The sequence below is a fragment of the Acomys russatus genome, chromosome 4 (assembly GCF_903995435.1).
Source record: "Acomys russatus chromosome 4, mAcoRus1.1, whole genome shotgun sequence".
NCBI lineage: Eukaryota > Metazoa > Chordata > Mammalia > Rodentia > Muridae > Acomys > Acomys russatus.
This window is the reverse complement of record NC_067140.1, coordinates 33646891-33671030: the sequence shown is the minus strand read 5'-3', so window position 1 is coordinate 33671030 and position 24140 is coordinate 33646891. Positions and strand designations below refer to the sequence as shown.

General features: G+C 37.2%; 1 pseudogene; it reads right to left on the bottom strand.

Moving 5' to 3' along the window:
- Nucleotides 1-1368: 1368 nt before the first annotated feature.
- Nucleotides 1369-24140, bottom strand: part of LOC127188397 (tyrosine-protein kinase receptor UFO-like) — a 73644-nt pseudogene continuing 50872 nt past the window's right edge.

Genomic DNA, 24140 nt, shown 5'->3' with positions numbered 1-24140 from the left:
ACACACATACACACACACACAAAATAATAACACAAGTAGGAAGTGGGAATTGAGGTGTTGTGCCCATTTTGCCAGAACCTGGAAAGACCAACAGGAGACAAAACCAATGGAAGCACAAGAGGGTCTTTAATTTTTGACTCTAGCTGGGTTCTGACAATCACCAATCTAGTGGTATCCAGAAAAGAGCCCTGAGCATAAATCTATAGGTTCCTTTCCTTACCAGTGTGCCCAAAGCAGGAGAGGTCCAGCTTGGCAAGTACATGTTGATTCAGATATAAAAGGGAAATTGTGCTTTAAAATGATTGGTTATGAGAGGGTGCCAAAATCACAAATGGTTAATGGTTCTTGTTTTCTTTGCTTTTGCCCTCTGTCTCTTTGTCTCTCTCTGTCTCTCTCTGTCTCTGTCTCTCTCTGCCTCTCTCTCTCCCTCTCTCCCTCCCTTCCTCCCTCCCTTTCTTTCTCTTTCTCTCTTCTCTCTCCCCCCCCCCCCCTCTCTCTCTCTCTCTCTCTTTTGCCTGTGGCCTGAAGGAATGCAACAAGGCTGGTTGCTGGTATCTCTCTACAGCTGGCCAGATTATCTCCTGTAGGCCTATTTCTTAATCTTTGCCCAGGTGACCCTAAAATACAATTTTAGTTCTTCTGGTCTCTTAATGGCATGATAATTAACACATTACATTACATAATAAAATAAATAGAGCATAGTAAAAGAAATGAAAGTAGGTGAGACTTAATAAAAGATGGGGCTGGGTAGAAGAAAGAGTAGTAAAGGGGAAGTGACTATGGTGGAATACGTCCTATTCATTCATGAAAGTATTGCAGTACAACCTATTGTTTTATAAAAATTAATATAATATAATAAAAATCATCTTAATTATCTGCACTTAAAATTGTTTTTAAATGACATTTACTTTATTATTAACTCGGTCTTGCATCTCAAACATAGCTCAGTTTTTGTTTGTTTGTGTCTTTGTTTGCTTTTTGAGACAGGTTTTCTCTGCTTTGGAACTCACTTTGTAGACCAGGCTGCCCTCAAAATCAAAGATCCACCTTCCTCTGCCTCCCAAGGACTGGGATTAAAGGTGTCTGCCACCAGTACCCAGCTTATAGCAAGCTTCTTGATTTCTGGTTGTAAATACTGACGGAACAAAATAACATTATTACTCATCAGTGGTCCCAAACACAGGAACATCTTGCTATATACCAGAAATGTTAGCAGAAATAAAATGATTTTGGATTCATCTCCACACTTATGTGATGAAGGCAGGGTCAGTATTAAATAACTAATAATCTCTCAGACCCCCATATATTTGTGTCTATGTAGTGATGGGCTATGCAGAAAAATTCTCTCTCATCTTCAAAACTATTAATTCAGACCATGAAGCAGGAGCTGTTGAAAGGCAATATACATTTATGAAGGCTACATTACAGCAGAAATTTTGATAGCATTGTACATTTCATCGATATTAATAGCAAATTACCTTAACATGGATAATAGCATTTTACAATGAACACCCAAGGAATTAAGCACTATTAGCTTTGTCCTCAAAAGCACTGCCTGCCTTCTAAGAGCTGAATTCTGAAATATGAAGTCTATGGGCCTAGTACATACTTAGACCTCCATGTGTTGCCAACTCACTTTTAGCCCATCATTACAGCCTCCAGTCTGCTAATCCATGCAAATTCCTATGCTCTTGAGAGCACAGTAATGGAGATATACATTGTACAAGTACTGCCAATTCAACTCCCATTTCGCCTAGGCAAAGCCCATTCAGTGGAACTGTCTTTCAAAGAAGAGGCTGTTTTAAAATATCCCTTTGATGGATGAGATGTTGCAGGCTTCCTGGAAATCAAGACTTCAATGGCATAATATTTTGATTTGAAATAGTTGTTCTTAAGGCAGATTTAATTACAGGGAAGAAGCAGATTGGGTGGACTAATTTATATCATCAGGCTTTTCACAGAAGAAAGGAGTCTTAAGTAAGGCTACTTCTCCTTCTCCAAATTAGTTGTTGCTGATTCCATAAGTCTTTCGTAAGGATATGTGTTTAAGGTCAGGCAATGATACAACTTGACCTTGGTTGACCTGGACAGGACTAATTTTGTGACATTGACATACATATCTAAAATAACTGCGAGTGGGATCTGAGCTACATTGAGAAATTTGTGGAGCCCTGTCAATAACCTATCTATGCTAAGGGGCAATATTTTTGTTTTATAATGATCCAAAATGATTCCCAGGATTGTTTTATAGCTAAAATCTATCAATGGTATTAATGATGATAATGGGAATAATGTGAGCAGTAGAAAGCATGGTGAGGATGTGTGTGGGTGTAGAGGAACCACTTGGAAGAAAAAAGTATAGTAGAATTATTTTTCCAGGGATTGCAATGCCCTCCTTAGCTTCTAAATATCTATATGGGGTTTCTACCCCACTTTAGACCATTTAGTTCCCAAGTAACACACATAGAGACTTTTTCGATTTTTAATAAGCTTTAAAGCACTAGAGCTGAGCAGATATGAGTCCACTAAGCTATTTTGCTATTTCCCAGCCATGCACCCCAGTATTACATGCATGTACTTCCCTCTGGGCTGCTTTTGCTCTCTCAGGCCGCCCTCATGGCCAGGTGCTCATGGTCCATACTGATCCATGGTGACTTCTTTCTTTTTCCTCCCCTTTCTGTTTTTTCTGTCTTCTTCTCCTCCCATCTTTGTGGTCCCTACATGAGACACCGAACCTGGAAATTCAAGTTCCACCTACTTCTCTTATGCCCAGCTGGGGGCCCTCTGGACTTTTATTGACCAATCAGAGATTACTGGAGAGCAAACCTTACACAACAATGTTTAATGTACATGAGAGTACACTCATCTGGACTGTGCACAGATCTTGAGGTCCAGAATTTACTACTGGTAATAAACAGAGCACCAGTATACCAGAATACACACAACCCCCAACACAAGTTGGACTAAACATTATATTACCTGAACCTTGATACATTTGCTTAAGGTGTCTTCATTTCCCAGCAGAGAAGGCATACATAGAAGATTAAGAATAGTTATATATCTGTCCCCAATCCCAATTTTTTTCTGTCTGGGTAAAAGAAGGAGTTAGTTTGTTTATCCAGATATGTATATAGAAACACTCTTCTTGCTTCTCATAAGATAGTTGAGGAGGAGAAGAAAAAATTAAGCAGGAAAGAAGGAAAAATAGAGAGTGGTAAATGAGGATCAGGAGGGAATTGAAGAGGAAAAGGAGGAGAGGTGGGGGGAGAAGATGGAAGCAGAAAAAGTCCCATTGATTAAAATTTTAAATTTCCTTTTATGACTATATGTCCTTTCTCACCTGCCCTTGTCTTGTCTTGGCCTAATCCAACTGTAACCAAGTAAAATGAAGGTGAAGAAAAATGGTCTTTGGAGGTCAGTGTCCACTTTCACACTGCTACAACACAGAACAAGGTAGAAAATGGTTGACAATTGATGCAGTAAAACAAAATGAAAATATCCAGAAAACCCATAATACAAAAGCATAAGCAATGAGATATTACATTGGTGTTATTTTACTATTAGTAGTTGTGTTGTGATCACCATAGAATGACATCAAATTAAAAAGTTTTCTAACTGGGTGTTGGGGTGTTAGAAGGATCAGGGTACGCAAAAGGGAGAAAGAAATATAAGAAATCCAAATAAAAATAGGATTTAAAAGTATGCCAACATTCTTATGGAGATGGCTTCAAATGTGGCAAACAAGCCACATGTCCTTGTTTCTACTACAGACAGAATTCGGCCTTAAAAAGGGCAAGCTTGTATGCAGGCAGAGTCAATGGCCAAACTTTGCCTAGACAGGGTAAGCAAGTCCTCCGTAGTTGCTGCCTCACAAATATGTCTGTCAGATATATTGGGCCAGGAGTCTGAAGAAGATGCTCCAACATTATAGTATTGGGTCACTATTCAGGTAGAAAACTGTCTCTGTCATCTTCTCATTTGGAAAGCTACTAACCTGCACTTCTAGCGTACTCAGGTAATCAAGTTTATTCTTTCTCAAGTCTCTGATGGAGTTGAAGACCAGGTAGCTTAGTTTTACAATGAAGGTTAGCTGTTTAATTGTTAAGTTGTTTTTAGGTCTAGATAGATGTTTTAAGTTGATAAAGACAATATATGATGGAGATTGATTTATATTCAGAATTTTAGACACATGAGTTAGGAAAAATGTTTTCTTTAAGGCTGTCAAATACAAATGGCCAGAGTACTAAGAATGTAACATTATATAATTCCTGATCATGTCATGGTTCTCTTGCTATAGGTAGTCTATGGTCTACATGTGTAATAATATAAATGTATAAGTAAAACTAAAAAATATTTAATTAATTAATAAAATATACAAAAATATGCCAACATGATCTGACAGACTCTCCATGGCGAACCAGTTGACTGACATCTTGGCAATGTGCTCAGTGTTGATCTTGCAGAGCCTGAACTTGACCACACATGCATTCAGTATACAGTTCCTGGCAATGGGAATGAGTGTATGACTCTCTTGGTGCTCATGTACTCTATATCCCTGGCAACAGCCATGAACTTCACCACCATCTGAGTGAGTGGAAACATGGGCTGGTCCCCAAGCAGGAATACAGGAGAAGTTGTGTAGTTCTCCATGTTTTGTGAAAGGCAAGATGATTAGAGGTTCTGGGAAACCCTATCCCCTCAGTCAGAACCTCAGAAACAGACTCCAAAGAACATCATGATGTTGGGGTGGTCAAATTCCTCCTGGTAGACAGCTTCACTCAGGAAACTATCTAGTCTGATTATATGTAGATGGCAATTTCCTTGTCTTCATGGCACCCTTGAGGACATTGTCATCCTGGTTGAACTGGACCCCTATGCAGCACCAAACTCTCCCTCTCATAGGGTCTTCCCTAAGGCCATCTTGTGACGATCCACCATGATCTCTTGTAATTTCCCCTTCAGCTAGCTCTTTCCTGAAGTCTAGGCTGTTTAAGGTGGTTCAATGTTACAGCGACAGTAGGACTTTTGGACACAGTACCTAACTACCAGTTCACTTCTTTCCATTACTAGCTCAAAATACCTCCCCCTAGTGGATCTTGTTCCTCTGATGCACAAGAAGCATGTCTAGTATGAGGACATAGGCAGCAGCTGCAACTGCAAGCTTCTACCTTTCACTGGCTTGTCAGCCTTGTAGCTGCCACCATCTTTCTAGTGCTGCTCTGCCCACCACAGTGCTCATCTGTGAGAGTAGGCTTGCTGGCTGCTCTTGAAGCAGCCATTTTGTCTGCCTAGGCAAAACCAGGCTCCCACATCCGCCTCTCTCAATTTAGGAGCTCCAAGCGAGACTCTTACAAGCATTCCCTGACTCACCTTGGCTGGGCCTTTGTTGCCATGTCAGAGACCTGAGATCCTTTGACCCTGTGCTTCACTCTTTTCCACTCTAAGGTGCACTTGCAGTCTTGACAGGTTGAGCTTCCCAGGCTCCTGACAGTCTAGAAATAACACACCAGATGTTGGAGTGGGTGTCATTGCCCTGGATACCATGGCTCCAGAGGCACAGTCAAGCTCCAGGGCCCATCCCCAGCTGAGGTATAGGTTGTCACAAACATAGTCAGCTTACCTACAGGCCTGTCTCACTGCAGTTCCAGGGTCATCTTTTGCTTTATCCTTCTGTTCATAAAAAAGAACCTTAGGGATGTTTTGACCTCTAGGCACCTTTGGCTCCTGCCAATGCACAGGAGGGTTGGACTCATATTCTACGTGGTGCTAATGGTCTCAATGGTGGGGGGAGGGAGGTAAGGGTACTCCTCTATGGTCTCCACAGGAAGCCAGTGGATCCAGAGTGAGGGACCCTGGCTGGTGGTACAGGATTCCAGGATGTGATATGAGAAGTGAGGAAGGAGATTTTTCAGCTGAAGCCAGTGTGTGTGAGTGGGGCACATACTTGCAATGTGAGGGGCATTTCTAAAGGATCTGGCTCACCCAGTCATAATCACCCTACCATCTGACAGTACAGCCTGCAGGCTGCAATGGTAAGTAGGTAAGTGCTACACAGGCCAGAGATCTAAGCTACCTCTAGCTATGTGGTCTGTCTTAAAACCATGTGGAGACAGTGAGGCCCCTTGGCGAGCACTGTGATAATGGCTGTGCCGGTGGTGGTGACATCCTTCGAATTATAGGCTTCAAAGGAAAAAGAAGATATCTTGTTCAGGCCTGTCCTCTTGTATAATGGGTAGGCTAAGGCAGGTGGATCTCAAGTTCAAGCCTGCCTGAGTAAGTTCAAGACCCTTTCTTAAAATTAGACAGTAAAATGTTAATGAGTAAAGGAAATAAAAGGGGAAAGACTAGAAACATGGCTGATGTTAGGTATGGTGGAGGCAAAAGTTTTATTGTAGACATAAAGGATAGAGTAGCCATAGGCAGGAACACCTTGGAGAATCCACAGTGGACATGACCAGACAGAGCTGTGCCTTGTGGAGAGAGGGGTAGGGAATGGAGAAGGGAGAGAGGAGGATCAGGTACAGTGGCTGAAAGGCCCAAAGGTACAAAGAGCACACTTGACATCTTTAACAGGTATTGTTGGCATTGCTTTATTAAGCAATCAATTCTCACCATTCTAAGCATCCTGTTTTGTCTTCCTTACTCTTTTGTGGTCTCTAATCCCCTTTTCCTAGCCTCTCATGACCTATCAAATCTTGGAAGTTAGAGTAAAAATAGCCTCAAAGTCCAACCTCCTCTCACCACTTCCTCTTATTTTCTTCTTCAATATTGTATCTGTAGAGGAGCATAGTGAAGAAGTGAGAAAAAAATGATTGCATAAAGATGCTGTTTATTTTGTGTTTCCTGTCCATATCTCTGCTTGAATGCATGTGGGTACGTATTGGAGAAAACCCACAATTTGTTATATTGTGTGTCTGGTATACTTTATAATTCAGGATATGTCAAATATCTATTTCACAAAGACATAAATTCTGTGACTATATTTGTCATAAAAGCCCAGCAATTGGCAAAGTCAATGGGGTTCAGAGCAAAAGAATAGACATTCAGAAACTTCGGTTTCCTGTGTCTGCTCAGGATCATATTATTGGGACTGGTTTTCTCTGCATTAGGAATCTAAGGTGCAAGTGATACCCTTATCTTTCTATCTTAGAGAATTCAGTTACAATCATACATTAGGCATGTATCTGGAATTGTAAAGTAATAATGTGGCTATTTGTTATACAAAGAAGCTTAGTTGTTTAGGGGTTAAAATGTTTTTAGGTCTAGATAGGTGTTTTAAGTTGATAGAAATGAGATATGATAGAAACTAATTTACATACAGAATTTTAGATGCCCCAAGATAGAAAAGATGTTTTCTTCAAGGTTGTCAAATACACATAGCCAAAACACTAAGAATGTAGCATTTATATAATTCCTGATCGTGTCATGGTTCTTCTTGTTATAGGTAGTTTAGTGTGTGTGTAAAAAATAAAAATGTTTAATTAATAAAATAAATAAATAAATTATCTCAAAAAGAGAGTCTTTCCTGAAATGGAGGTTTGTGTTTTATAGAATTATCACATTGTTAAATATTTTATATTTCTCCAGTATAATAAAGTTTTATAACAACCAGGCATAGGAAAATTTATGGAAGTCTTACCTGGTTTCACTTTATCATTTTTGTTTAACTTTCTCTCTCATTTTCTGTCCCATCTCTATGTGTATCATGCACAAATACAGACCTTCAAAGTAATATTATTTTCTGAGATCATGACAAAATGTACTTCCTTGTTACTTAATTTGCTAAAATTGATTGATTGATTGTTCATCAACACTTTTATACACATGTATAAATAAAATGGTCATTTCATCCCCTTTCTCTTCCTCCTCTCTCCTGAGCTGAAACTCTTCTTTCTAGCATGACCCATCCTAAATTTATGTTCCATTTTAGAAACTCACTAATAGTAACTATGGTTGCTTGCATGACTATGAGCTATAACAAGAACCTCTCTGACAAGATATGTCAACCAGTGCAATAAGAGCTTTTCTATTAATTGTGGAAGTAACCAAGAAATTTCATTCAATTTGAGGTCCATTTCATAGGACTAAACTCATGTGATATATTGTAAATCTGGTAAAGAGCCTATGGCCGAAGAAGTCAGAGGCCTTAGGTAAAAACCTAATACCACTGTTTTTCTAATTCAAACTTCTTTATACACACTTATGTTTACACCATGCATTGGTTCTCTTCTCAGCCTTCATCACAGAAACTTCATTCTGTAGTGGATGGTGGTTAATACAGAGTTTCACAGTTCACCAGAATGTGGGGAATAAATATCTGTGGAATGACTGACCCTAAATGAGACATTTCTTACACACACACACACACACACACACACACACACCACCCTCTAAAGTTCAAGTAACATCCTAAATAGGGAATAAAAAGAACACAAGGGGCAGAGGTTGGTGAAGAGTACTAGGAAAGAATGTCTTCTGGAAATGACATGGACACTTCACTCACAAATTCATTGCCTCTTTAGCTACTTATAGATTTGCACACAAGCCTATCACCATTTGTCATGTATGGAGGTCATCACTAAGGAACAATGGGCTAATGCTGAGTTGAGCATGTACCAGTTGAGTAAACTGGTAAACTCACTTCACTTTATGCCATTGGCAGAAGATAAATATTTAAAAATTAGATGCTAAAAGTTTTGCCAGAGCTATAATTTATATCTTCTGCCACCTGATGTAAGGATGATACTTGCATCATTGTATCACAGACAATGACTCACATGACATTATTGAATATGAAGTTTGAAAAGATGCACAGTAACACAGCATTCTTTATTTCCCCTAAAATGAAATTCAGATACAAATAACTGAAAAGACAATACATTAACCAGAAGATAAACTATATTTACTATCATTGTTTGAAGAAATATTCCTTTAATTGAAAATTTAATAATGTCTGTGTTTAACAACCAGATCTTATAATCATGAAAATGTTTTAATCAGTTCTCAAACACAAATATAGATTAAGTCCAACACAATGGAATCTTTATTGATTCTCCTAATTTCTAGTTATACTCTCTTATCACCAAATCTCTTTGCATAAATATATTTTCTCAAGATATCATTTCCTAATATCTTGCTGCATTTAACAACTCCTAGTCCATAGATAAATATTTTCTCTAAATTACAATTTTTTTATATTTTTATGTTATTAGTTAAATTATTCCATACAAAATATTTATCAATCTAATTTCAGACCCAATTATAGATATTGTAATAACATTTTAAAATATCTATGAGCACCCTGACACTCTAGAATCCTAATCTATAATTCTAAAACTTTATGTCAGATACCACCCCAAATAAATGTTATTCATGTTATAAATTGCTCTTCAAAATAGCCACTAAAATTTTATTCAAGTGAGTCTAACAGTATCTGTGGCAGAGAAAAGATGTCTCACATTTTTTGGAAGAAAAGAGGGAGGTGGTAATGCTGGTCTTTGTAGCAATGTTAAGACAGTCATTAGGTAGATTGCAAATATAGGACTAAGATGTAATATCACAGAGGTACTAAAGCAGGAGTGAGATATTTTTAGAGGTCTCACTTAAATGTTTATACAGATTGAATCATAACATAAATAAAAAATTAAAACAAAAGCCATTATGAATCTAAGTGTGAAATAAAACTTTGCAAGATGAAGGTTTTGTTTATTGTGTAGGCTGTGTTTAAATGAGATTATCTCTTCATCTCTGATGAAGGCATTGTTAAAGAATAGCTCCTTGAGATTTGCATATAATCTTTATTGAATCTAATATAAGTGCCTTCTACAACAGGAACATTGTTTTGGGGGTGTGTCTGGGCCCTTCCTTGCAAATAGCTTTTCTGGAGGTATCCTAAGCTTGGCAGTGGTATTTTAAATAACTGAACCAATGCTTGCTGGAGACATCTTAGGCTCTATGGAAGGATGTTACTACTGTTGTTTAGCAAAACTGATATGTCCAATTGTCTTCTTAATAGTTGTGTTTATATATATAAAGAGAGATGAATTCTACTCTCATCTATAATCAAAGGATCCTCTCTTTCTAGTAAATTCAGATAATTATGAGTGCTCAATGTGCAAAGAAAACACGACAGCTTGTGGGTTAGCCTTATACAAGACTTTTGCTACCTTCTTCAAGCCTTAAAAAACATAATGGAATGTGGAAGAATGCTGAGTGAATGTATCAACCGTCAATAAAGCTCTGTTTAGCCAATCAGCTGGGCATAAGGACAGGAAGTGGAAGATGGGGCTTCCTGGAGGGGAGGAGAAAAGTTGCATGGTTAGAGAGGGACGAGGTTTTGTGATGGTTGAAGGAGGACGGTGGGACTTGATGCGGACTGGCCCAGGGATCATAGTGGCAAGTGCTTGGAATATATGTATGTTATAAGGTTTAGAGTAGTTTGTTTAGTTTACATGTAGATTAGAATCAGTTCAGACTCTGCCAGGCGAAGTGCTGGCAGCTTTAAAGTACATTTCAGTCTCCCTGTGTCAGTTATTTGGTTTGTAGGCAGAACGGATACAAAATACTGTAACAATGGAAGACAATTGGAAGGTAGGGAAAAGGGCCATGAAGTGTATCTACTAGGTTTCATAGAGCTGTTTCAAATAAATTCAAAGCATCTGCATTGGGACCATGTAAGACTAGCTCCTGTGAGTAGCCAAGAATCAAAAGGAGCTAACCTTGTGGTGACCTATATTACATACTGATAGATTCCGGGGTAAGGAGTCATTGTATTTAGCTGTGTAACCACTGGTGATCCCTTTAGCCTCCAATGCATGCTTCTAAACCAATAGTCACAGAAATGGCCTTGAGTAATTGAAGAGACTTACAAAACCAAATAAAAACACAAGATTGGGAAAAAGACTTGTAGGAAAGGTGAATGGTGGGATGGGAGGCAGATTTTAAAAAAAAAGAGGAGCTGAAAATAAACAGCATGCATTATACGAACGTAAAAAATTTTCAAAAGCTAAATTTAATTAATAAAGATATTACCACTGTTACATGCATAGGGCATCATGACATTTGAAAGTGGGTAGCAACTATCACTAAAGATACACCAGATAGAAAGGGGACATGAATTACCACTAATAATCAAAGAAGGAGAGATACAATGCATGTTACAGACATAATCATCATTTCTACTGCCCCCATCTCTATCTCTCAATTCCTGATAGTTGACTTCATTATTCTAGGGAATTCATAAAAGACATTTTCAGTCAAAGTCAAAAGTTTTATTTTCTGTGATGAGAAAACATATTTGAAGACTTAAGAAATGAACAAAAGTATTTTGTTCGTTTCTTTGTTTGTTTGTTTGTTTGACTAAAATCCCAAATTAACAATAGTTGAACTTTATAGTTTTTGTTCTTGTAGAGTGTCACTCTCTTCTTGCATTTGTTTTTAAAACTCCATGAAATAATGAGGGAATCTACAGCAATATTAATTTTCCATAAAATAATTTTTTATTTCCATTATTATCTCTAATTATTTATTTCCTTAAACTTTGAGCAAACTTCTGTGTAAACAGAGTTTTACATCCTAAAGAAAGGAATATCCTTCTAAAATTTTCTGACTTTAATATAGCATATCTTTCAGATCCATAAACCTCACACACCTTGTGTGTGTGTTACACAGAGGAAAGTGAGCACGAATAAGTAACTACTCTTTCTTTTTTTAGACCTTCATAGAATAATTATGGTGATTCTCTGTGGTGATTCAGGTCTTATGTGAATTGCAGTTCTGAAGGAGAGGCATAAATGTCTGTCAACTGGAAACTTAGAGCACCATTAAAGAAAAAATGTCAAAAGAGTAAAAATAGCCTCACTTCAACTATTGCCTGAGAGTTGAGCCTCAGAGAAAAGCTATCTTTCTTTCCATAAATTCACAATGTTAATGAATTTCATGAAACCAACAAATTTCTAAACATGTCCCATAAAATGCTGATTTTTCCAATATCTCTGCACAAAAGTTTTTTTTCTATGCCATATATTGATCTTTTCAAAAAAAGAAAAAAAATAATTAAATTACTGTGCTTTGACCTAAACCTGCAGCAATAAGGGTCCCAAGTGGCCAAATGGTAAGTGAGGGGATCAGATGAAAAATAAAGAAAACAATAAAATAAAGAGGAGAAAAACAATAGCGGGTACAGGAGCTCTTACATAACCTGATGACTCATGCCAACCTAGTGTATTAAGAAGTACAGCAGTCTGTATAGTACTGGGGAGTAGGCAGCTGATGTCAGCAGAGAGTTTTGTCAGACAGTGTTGCCAAAGGGAAGAGAGGATACCTTACACAGCTACCTAAAGACTGAGAACCACATCCCAGTAGTAAGAACTTCATCCCCAGAAACCTTAACTTTCAATCCTTTGAGGCACTGGTTTCAGCTCTAGACTAGAGTTACCATATATGCTCCTGGACAAGGACATGGGAGTAAAGATTATTTTGTTTTCATCAGGGTCTCTGAGAAAGTCTTGGGTCATCCTGGTTCTCCACAATACTTGTAATTATTTCAATAAAACATGACCAGATAAGGTATATAGAAATATAGTCTATATGAGAACATATAGAGAGTGTAATGTAAAAGAGTTACATGACCCTAGAATATACATAACTATTGAGAGGACTAAAAGATTTTTTTAAATGGCTAAACCCTCAGTATAAGTGACAAGCAGTTAGGCAGACCCAGAGAGCAACCCACCAGGATGGCCACTGAAACTACATAGACCACATAGCCAAAGGCCATATAGCTGGGTGGGCCGCTGGAACCACACATGGCCTTGGCGCCTATCTCAGGGTTGTAAAGTCCCTTAAGGAAACAGATTTAAAAGGTAAAAACATAACTGTAAGGAAATTTGGGCTGACAGCTGCAAAGAAGAGACCCACCAGAGATAACTTTGCCTAGAGACTGACCCAAAGTGTCCCACCAGAGATAGAGTTGCTAAGAAACCCACCTTTCTGCCCACTGGAGATAGGGTTACTAAAAAACCAGACACTTCCCTGCCCAAGATAGTGAACAAAGAGAACAAAGATAGCTAAGCCATGGGTGGCCTTGGTGCCTTATTTTGTAGCCTGTCACCTTTAGACATTAGACTTCCTTGTGATACTCAACCAATAGGTACTTGTCAGGCTGGAACTACCCTGCTTTGGAGCACTGGGAAGGATAGGAACCTATAAATTTACCCTCAGCTCAGAGTTCTCAGCTCAGCATTGGTGACAGTCAGAGCCCTGTACAATTTGAAAAATTAAAGGTTCTCATGTGTATTGCATTGGTATCGAGTCCTGTGGGGGCTTTTGGGGGATTCTCATGATCTGGGCGCAGCACTACAATTTATATAATTAATCAATATAATATATACTTTATATCCATAAACCCATTTATAAAGTACTAGCTTCTGGGAGCAAGACATTAGTCTTTCATTCTCAAAAATTAAGCCTGAAACCCAAGTTTAGGTCAGCCACTAAGGAGCACACACCCACTAGCACAAACAGTATTTTAACTGATATTAATATGGCAACAAAGCTAAGGAACACTCTAACTTCCTAAGTTTTAAATATGCATAGGGACATATTTCCTTGTGTTGATTATTATTAAATGGTGGGGAAATAAATAAAATATGTCAAGTAGCTCATGCTCAAAATTTTATTTTCAGTTAAAGATTCTGTGGCCCAAGAAAGATACATAAGACACCCAGTTTTTTGAAGTCAGAGTCGAGTAGGTCTTTGATCTGTTGCTAGAGTCCAAATACACAACCTTCCATAGAATGTTAAGAGGAAAGCAAACCTGGGTTTCAGTAGAACTTGATCTCAACCTCTAGCCACCTGCATACTACCACTATCCTGTGTCTTGGATACCTTCCAGATGCACGGCTCCAACCTTGACCCCCATCATGCCTCAGATTCACAGAGAAAAACCCCAGATGCTGCTCCAAAGAGCACCTTGACACCCAAAGGAGAAGAACCAGACTTCTGAGCTCACAGGTTTTCCAATATGGCTGTGCCCTGTTAGCAAAGTGTCTGGGCAGCAGAATCTCATTAACCTCTGAGCAAGAGAACCAATGATGAGGCGGCTGAATCTGGGACTTTCTGTGATGCGAGGAGTTCATTAGGCTCCTGAGGAGCACAGTTGGTCCTAAGGACCATATATCAGAGAAGAGCCATAGGCAGTAGCCTAAAAACCACCTCTCAGTCAGAGGCAATACCAACCAATCCAAGGAGTGCTCCTGCAGGAATATCCAACTCCCTACCCAGGGCTCTTCCCACACCCAGAAGAACTCCAGCTGGCACCAGAAAGAACCAGAAAATAGCAATGACAATCAGATGCCTAAAGGCCAGCATAAAAATACAATCAACAAAATACAGAGCTACGTGTGGTCGACAGAAACCAGTTATCCACCGGCAAGTAGTCCTGGATACCATAACACAACTGAAACACAGGAAATTGTCATTAAAGCTATGCTAATGAAGATGATGACAACCTTTAAAGAGGAGCCTCCTAAAGAAATAGAGGGAGATACAGCCAAATAGATTGAGGCTCTAAAAGAGGAAATGAATAAACCACTCAAAGAAATACATGAAAATACAAACAAACAGGTGAAGGAAGTCAATAAAATGGTTCAATGTCTACAGATAGAAATGGAAACAATAAAAAAAAAAGCACAAATTGAGGAAACCCCAGAGAAGGAGAATTTAGGGAAGAAAACAGTACCTATGGAGGTAAGCATTGGCAACAGAATATAAGAGATGAAGGAAAGAATCTCAGGTGTAGAATATACTAATGAGAAAATTGATTAATCCATCAAAGAAAATATTAAATCTAAAAAATATCTGACACAAAACATCCAAAAACTGAAGGACACCCAGAAAAGACAAAAATGTAAGAATAATAGGAATGGAAGAAATAGAAGATTGTTGGCTCCAAAGCAAAGAAAATATTTTCAATCAAATTATAGACGAAATATCCCCAAACTAAAGAAGGAAATTCCTATAATCATACAAGAGGCTTACAGAACTCCAAATAGATAGACCAGAAAAGAAAACCCTGCCAACACATAGTAATCCAAACACTAAATGTACAGAACAAAGAAAATATTAAAAGCTGCAAGGGAAAAAGGCCAAATAACATATAATGACAAACCTATCAAATTCATACCTGACTTCTCAGCAGAGTTCATAAAAGCCAGAAAGGCCACAACAGACATTTTAAAAATCCTAAGGGTCCCCATGTTGCTATCCAGACTACTATGCCTACCAAAATTTTCAATCACCATACCTGGAGAAAATAAGATATTCCACAGCAGAATCAAATTTAAACAAAAATTTATATACAAATCTTGCCCTATAGAAGATACTAGAAGGAAAACTCCCACCCAAGGAGGTTAACTACACCCTCAAAAAAGCCCCACAGGATATAAATAATCTCACTACAGCAAAATCCAAAGAAGCCAAGCAGACAAACACACCATCACACCCAACATCAAAATAAAAATAACTAACAGTCCTGTGCATTAATATCTCTTAATATCAATGAAATCAGCTCTCCAGTAAAAAGACATAAACTAACAGAATGGATGTATAAACAGTATACATCCTTCTCCTCTATAAAAGAAATACAACTCAGCCACAACGATACACATTACCCAAGAGTAAAAGGACTGGAAAAAGGTTTTCCAAGCAAATAGACCCAAGAGGAAAGATGGAGTCGCCATTCTAAGATCTAATAAAATATATCTTCAACCAAGTGTAATAAAAGAGATGAAAGACATTTCATACTCATCAGAGGAAAAATCCACCAAGATGACAACTCAATTCTGAACATCTATGCCCCAAATACAAGGGCACCCACATTTGTTAAACAGCATTGATAAAGTATAAACCACACATTGATCCTCACATATTAAAAATGGGAGACTTAAATACCCCACTCTCAGCAAAGAACACGGCAAGAAAACAGAAACTAAATTAAAAAAATGACACTAACAGATGTCATGAATCAAATAGACTTACCAGGCATTTACAAAACCTTTCACCCCAAACACAAACACAAAAGAATCTACCTCTTTTCAGAACCTCACAGAACCTCTCCAAAATTGACCATATAATCAGTCACAACGCAAGCCTCAATAGATATAAGATTGAAATAATCCCTTGTGTCTTATCAGACCATGATATACTTAAACTGGACCTCAACAACAGCAGAAATAACAGAAAGACTACACCCGATGGAACCTCTTTACTCAATGACAACTGGATCAGGAATAAAATAAAGGAGCAAGTTAAAGACTCCCTAAAATTCAATGAAAATGAAGGCATAACAAACCCAAATTTATGGGACACAATGAAAGCTAAGAGGAAAGTTCATAGCATTAAGTGCATTCATAAAGAAATTGGAGACAAAGCAACTTAAAGGCACACCTAAAAGCCCTAGAAAAAAATAGAATCAGATACACCAAAGAGAAGTAGACAGCTGGAAAGAATCAAATTCAGGGCTGAAATCAACAAACTAGAAAGAAAGAGAACAATTCAAAGAATTAATGAAACCAAGAGCTGATTCTTTGAAAAAAATCAGCAAGATAGAAAAACACTTAGCCAAACTAAGCAAAAGCCAGAGAGACACTATCCAAATCAACAATATCAGAAGTGAAAAGGGAACCATAACAACAGACACTGAGGAAATCCAAAGATTTATTATTTCTTACTGCACAAACCAATATGCCACAAAATTTGAAAACCTAAATAAAATGAACAATTTTCTTGGTAGATTCCACTTACTAAAGTTGACTCAAGATCAGTAAACTAACTAAATAATTTTATATCCCCTAAGGAAATAGAGGTAGTTATCAGAAGTCTCCCAAGCAAAAACAACAACAACAAAAACCCAAAACAAACAAATAAACAAAAACAAACAAACAAACAAACAAAAAATGCCAGGGCTGGATGAATTCTACGAGACCTTCAAAGAAGAGCATTAATATCAGTTCTCTTCAAACTATTCCACAAAAGAGAAACAATAGAAACATTACAAAGCTCATCTATGAGGCTATACTCACCCTGATATCTAAACTACACAAAGACCCAGCAAAGAAAGATAATTTCAGACCAACTTCCTTATGAACATTGATCCAAAAGTAAATTAGATACTTGCAAATGGAATCCAAGAACACATCAAAATTATCATCTACCATGCCCAGGTAGCCTTCATCACAGGCATGCTGCTGTGGTTCAATACACAGAAACCAATCAATGCAATCTACTATATAAACAAATTGAGAAAAAAAACACACATGATTATTTCCTGAGATGCCAAAAAAAAAAAAAAAAAGCATTTGACATGCAAGTCCCCAGAGAACCAGGACGCAGGCACTACTCATGAGACTTGATAGGCTGGGGAGAGTTGATAGGGGAGAAAGGCTCCCCCTCTATAAGGACGAGGGAAGGGGAAGAGGGAGCAGAGGGAGGGAGAATGGCAGGGTAGGACCAGGGGGAGATGAGGGAGGAGCCTACAATGGGGATACAACATGAATAAAATTTTAAAAATAAATTTAAATTAAAAAAGAAAAAAAACCCAACTTATTATCCAAAGCCAAGAGATATGCACTTTAAAAAACTGTAAGTAGAATTATCATACTCTGCTTGGAGACTTGTGTCTTTTACACTCATTAGTGATTAAAATTCCCTTTCCATATTGGAGATTTTACACTCTTAAGTAGAACGCACAAGACACTGGACTTTTGAGTATTGATGGAAGATACGACTGGAATCTTTAGTACCAGGTGAAACTTCCCTTCACCTTCCTTTACCAGGTAGAGACAGTAAGACTTATAATTCTGTTTTACTCAGTCACATTATTTTGCATATATATATATATATATATATATATATATATATATATATATATATATATATACAGTGTTAAAAGATTATCCACTATAACACTAAAGAAAAATTTTCAAGTGAACAAAGTGATAACATAAAAATGGGAGGCAGAATAGGCACTCGAATATCAACAAATAATAAATAAATCACTTAGAAATTTGGTTTATTGTTTTAACACACCTTTAAATAATTTAATTTAGAATAATATAATTCATGATACCATAGAAATTTCATCTAAGATGATAGAATTTACTGTAATATGAAGACATCCATGCTTGGGGAAAACATAACAGGAAAATATTAATGAGAACAAGTGTTAAAGCTTCCAAAACAATGGATCTCCTCCCTTAATAATAAAAAAGCAATAACACTAAAAATTCCATGTAAGTAATGATACGATAGGCTAGACTGGGTTTATATTTTTATCAAAACTTTTGAAAATTAGAAACAGAAATTTAAGTTTTCTCTAAGAGAATCTCACTGGAGAAACAAAATACTTTTAAGAGTAAGGTGGATGCTCAGCAGTATACGGCCAACAGAAAAAAACTCAATGGAATCTTCAGAGGTTTCCTGTTTTATAATGTCCTATTGGTGCCTCTTTCTATCCTTTTAATTTTTTTTTACATTTTTAAAATTATTATATTATTACTTTTCTTTTGTTTTACCCTACTGGTCCCTTGATTATATATATATATCCTGGTTTTGTGCTTTTATGAGATTCATGAGTGTGTGCACAAGTGGGACACAGTGTTTATATCTGTTCCTTGTACCTTTTTTGTAATCTTCTTTTCTTCTGTTTGTGTATTTTGACCTATTCTGATTGTTTAGGGAAGAGAGGGTTCAAAATGGTGGAAGAAAAGGAAGAAAGGCTAGAATAATCAGACTGCATTTTGTACATGCATTGAATTGTCAAATACATTTAATTAATAAAAATTAACTTTAAATTTTTGAAAAAGAAAAGCAGAAACAATTATGAATTTTTGAATGGGACTTTCAGACAGTAGGTGACAAGTTGCTCACAGATTTGATCTCCAGAATTAAGAAACCAGACAAGATGAGCCTTCACTTCTTCAGCAATTTCTGAACAGCAATGCACTGCAAGAACCTCTGCACAGTAGTAATCCTTATGAGCTGAAGGCGCAGAAATACAGCTTTGAAGAAAAGAAAGTAACTCGGAAAAAGCTCCAGAAGACAGAAAGTTATGAGGAAAATAACATACACGGGACTATTATTAGAGGCTTGGCTTTGAAATTTTCTTTAGACTGGACAGAACAACCAAACAAAATTGCAGAGCCTATTGAGGTCACTGTGGAGTTTCCTTAGAAAATTCAAAGCAGAACTATCAGAGATGGGTCTAGGTATATTCTGTATATCCATGTATTTAGTTGTCACTGGGTATGTGTGGCATAATCACTGGTCTCATTATTCCCACCTTTCCAATGCATAGATTGATTAAGAGCTTAAGTGATATGTTCCATAAATACCTCATAGATAATGAAGCATCATTATAGATTCCCCATTAGGTTGAATAGTAAAGCAATCATTTTCAATTTTCTATCTTTACTATATGAAAATTTAATTGTCCTTTCCCTAGGATCTCATCTACGTGTTTTTAATTGGGAACTTTAAAATGGACAAAAGCCAATTAAAAGGCTCAACAAAATATTATCAGGACCCATCTGAATTTTATTTATTTTAGTGGGAAATGTAAATGTTATCTCAAAAAGTAACAATGTAAAAATGATTTTTATATTGGACAATTTCTCCTATATGTAGCATCTCTCTATACTTTTGTTCTTATACTTATGATGAATTACAAAGAAATGAGATTCTAGTGTCTGTGATAGAAGCCATTTGGAAGCTGTAAGCTATTTATAGAACAATATTTCCCAAAATATGTTTAACAAAACATTAATCTTCAGTTGTGACTTCTGTAAATAAAAACAAATTGGAGAATAATTACATATGGCAAGTGAGCATTTTCCCTCAGTTAGACAAAGGATGTTACTCCTTTTGAAAATTAATGACAAGTCCTGTAGCTGAAGAACGTATTTAATGTTTCCTTCCTCCCACTCTAGCAGGAGTCTCCCCAGCTCCACATAATGTATGGCTGTAGGTCTCTACATCTGTTTCCATCAGCTGCTACATGAAGGTTCTCAGAAGTTAGCTATGTTAGGCTCCTGTCTGCAAACACCTATGTCTAATTTCTTTTTTTTTTTTTTTTTTTTTTCTAAATCATACCCCCCTACCTCATTCCCTTTTGGTCCCACACTCCCTCCCTCTTTTCCCCATCCACCTCCCATAGTCTTCAGAAAGGGAGAGCCCTCCTCCCCTACCAAATGACCCCAACCTATCAAGACTCATCAGGACTGCATGCATCCTCTTCCTCTGTCACCTGGCAACGATTCCCCGGCCAAGGGGAAGTGATTGCTTCTATTGGCACAAATTTATTCAAAGAATAAGGTCCAATACACACTATCTTTAAATTATATAAGTAAAAAATTCCTGCTTATGAATGCTAGAAGATCATTCAGGAGCACACACTGGGCCTATAGTTCTAAAACAAGTGCTTAGTCTACACTGAGTTTTTTGTCCCACTACTCAGGATGAGCAAAGCCAATCCAAATTTAAAATCAATTCTAAAATTTTATTAGCTTTCTACTGGTGAGAAACTTGAGAAGATGTAGCTCTATTCTATTCTACCTTTAGGCCATGACTCAAGCTGATCCAAGAAAATCTGTGTAAGATATTTGGTTTCATAATTAGAGAAAGGATCTATGAAATACCTTAGTTCATTATGTCCTTGTCACAAGGAGTCTTGTTGTTGATTCTGGAACAGAGAAACAGTACTTCTACAGATTTTAAACAATATACTGAGTTCTAGTTTACTTTTCTGACCTTTATGAATGATCATTTTCTTCTTCTACCAGAGGTAGTCCAAGTCTGGAGAAAGAATGACTGACAGGGCTGCTTCTTTATAGAACATTCTTCATTCAGGAAAATATGATGTGTTTTTTAAAAAGTTCAACCCAGAAAATACCTTTCAGATTTCATTGGCCAAACTAGTAACAGGAGGGACCCTACCAGAAACAGAGAAGAGAAGAATAATCCCTATGTCATAGGGATACAGCTTTAAAAACAAACTATGGTTTATGAAGCCTGAACTCTCACTGGACAAGGATGTACACATGATGTACATGGTTTTAGAAAATAAATAGTTTAATGAATATTTGATTTGTTGATAACTTATGTGTACTTGCTGGTTTTATGTCAACTTGACACAAGGTATATACATCTAAAAGGAAAGAATCTCAATTAAGAAAACTCCTCCATAACATGGAAGCTGTAAGCAAGCCTGTTGGGCACTATCTTAATTAGTGATTGGTGAGGAAAGGCCCAATACATTGTGGGAGATGCCACCCCTAGGCTGGTGTCCCAGAGTTCTATAAGAAAGATGCTTGAACAACCCTGAGCAAGCCATGGAGAGAAAGCCAGTGAGCAACACCCTTCCATGGCTCTGCATCATCAGCTCCTACTTTAGGGTTCCTGTCCTGATTGATTTCCTGTCCTGACCTCCTTCAATGATGAACAGTGACGTGCAAGAGTAAAGCAAACAAACCCTTTCCTCCCCAAGTTGCTTTTGTCAAGGTGCTTCATCACATCAGTAGTACCCCAAACCAAGACACCCTTCTACTTTCCTTCATCTTGACCCTCCCGCTCCCATTGTTCCCCTTACCTTCTATACAGTTTAACTTTTATTTTATGATATATGTAATGCACTTGTAGCTATACAAAATCTAAGTGACAATTATGACAGTCCGAACTTGCACAGCCACTACCCACATATGTCCAAAACTTCCTATCCTCCCACATAGGAATTTACTAAATATTAGCCTTATCTTCCTTTTTCTTCTTTCTCCTATCCTCTATCTTAATTTGATTTTAGTAGCAACAGTAGAGATAACTACTTAGTTATGTGTGGACTACACCTAGGAAAGCAGGCTCACCTTCAATGACTCTAAGGAGTTAGGCAGAAAAATTATTACTCTAATAAGATTCTGTGTTTTTCTTTCTCAGATAGCCCTCCTGCCAGTGGAGCTCCTACCAGTTGAGACACTGTAAAGTTAGATTGGTTCTCTACATGTCTCAGAAAAGAACAACTTTCACTTTTTATTTCACCGTTTCTTTCTTCTGGGTGCTGGCCAGATCGATGTATGCTTTTATAATATCTTTGGTATACTTACTCTTTCCCCAAAGTTACCACTTCCTATCTGATGTGGCTGCCTGGTGCCATGTGGAAGCGGTACAAGCCAGTACCATAAAGGCATGCTTTCTCTCTTTCTTCCCTCCTTTTTTTTTTTTTTTTTTTTTTTTTTTTTTGTAATCTCCATAGCCACTGAGATTTACAGCATGTCTTCTCTGATTTCTTCTTTCTTTTAAGCTTTGATTACATTGTCATCAAACTTCCTTTTAGTCCATTTTTCTTCCTATTTTTTTATTACTTGACTAAGAAACTCAAGAAGTGGCTCTATTTTCCCAAGTATCATCTGAAAACCACAAAGGGGTTTCCCCAAATTCTAATTACAATAGAAGTAGGATTGAATAATATTTGGTTTAATATGACTGGCTGTTAATATTAGTAAAAAAGTTTCAAGATTAGTCTTTACTATATCATACCTTTGACCTTCACCCATTCTCAGATGAGTAACATTTCATCACTCGTATTTGACACAATGTTCATTCACCCATTCATGTACTGATGGATGCTGAGGTTGTTTCCATCTCTTGGCTTGTGATTATTATCTCAAGATCCTATGCATACATGTATATATTTCAGTCTTTGACTTCTGCTCTCTTTGTTACAATGCTGTGGATTAGGATCTATCTATGAATTGCAGAATAATTCCTGTATTTGGCATTCTCAGGTGTTGCCAAGTTGTTTTTCACAGCATTTACATTTTTTTATAAATTCCAGAAATGCATAAGGGTTCTGAATTTTTCACATCCTCACCCCTACTCATGTCTTAATAGATACAGATTTTACCATAAACACCAAACTTTTTTATGCAAGACTCAAATCTCCACCTTAGAAGTGTCATGAAATATATATATATACATGTGTGTATGTGTGTTTATACATATATCTTCATTATTATTATTAATTTATTTGCTTTTGAGAGGCCTGATGCTATTTTTTATTAGTGATAATGGTGTTGACAACAGTCAGCAAAGGTATACTCCAATCTGAAGAAGCAAAGAAAAAGGTAGTTTGGATTGTTAAAAGACATCGTGACAAAGTAATCCCTTGATGAGCTTTCCTGGACCAGTTCCCACAAATGCATCAAGTAACGGATCTTAATTTGTTTTTTTCAAATGGATTTCCTGCCAAGGGAAAAAGATTTATATGTTGTAAATCATTAAATGAGCTCTCTAGTGTGAATGAGCCCCTAGAGGATGAGCCAGAGCAGTGTGTCTCTATTTTATAGGGCTTCTTCTCTCAATAGACAGGTGGTCCATAGATCTGAGAAGAAAGAGGGGAGAACTCACATTGACTGAGATGCTACTAAAATAAGTTTCTCAGCCCATGTGCAATGACTTTGCATTAGAAGATAGTGTCAGTTGACACCTAAACACTGAGGAATCAGGATCAGACTGCCCATTTTTCACTCCTAATCCCAATCTTGCATACATTCATACCCCCTCACTAAAGCTTTAGCATACATACACTTATTATTTCATTCAGTAAATATTTATTAAGCATTGCGTGTTTTCAGTGTCTGATATAATTAAACCTGGCATAATCTGTAAATGAAATCTATAGAAAATAAAACACTAAACTGTGGGCAGAGGTTAGACAGAAAACCATTTTATCAACCCCAAACAGTACTGTATACCTTCAATGGATTGTTGTGACAGAGAGAGGTGATCCATATACATTGTTCAATAGACTAATTAAACAATAAGTAGTATTCCAATATCATGAATAAATACGCATTCCACTAAGTGCCAGGATTTAACATCTTTAAACTGAGCCACTTTAATTCATGAAGTAAAAGAGTAAACAAACAGGAAAAATCACATGATTCTTCAGTTAAATTCTCCAGGTGTGAAATGTGTAAAGTCTGTCCTCAGCAGCAAGCATGTATTCCTGACATTTCAATTTCAAGCAAGAATCCAAACATCTCCACTGGCTGCTAAGAATTACACCAAAGATGCTTACAAATGCTCAGCTT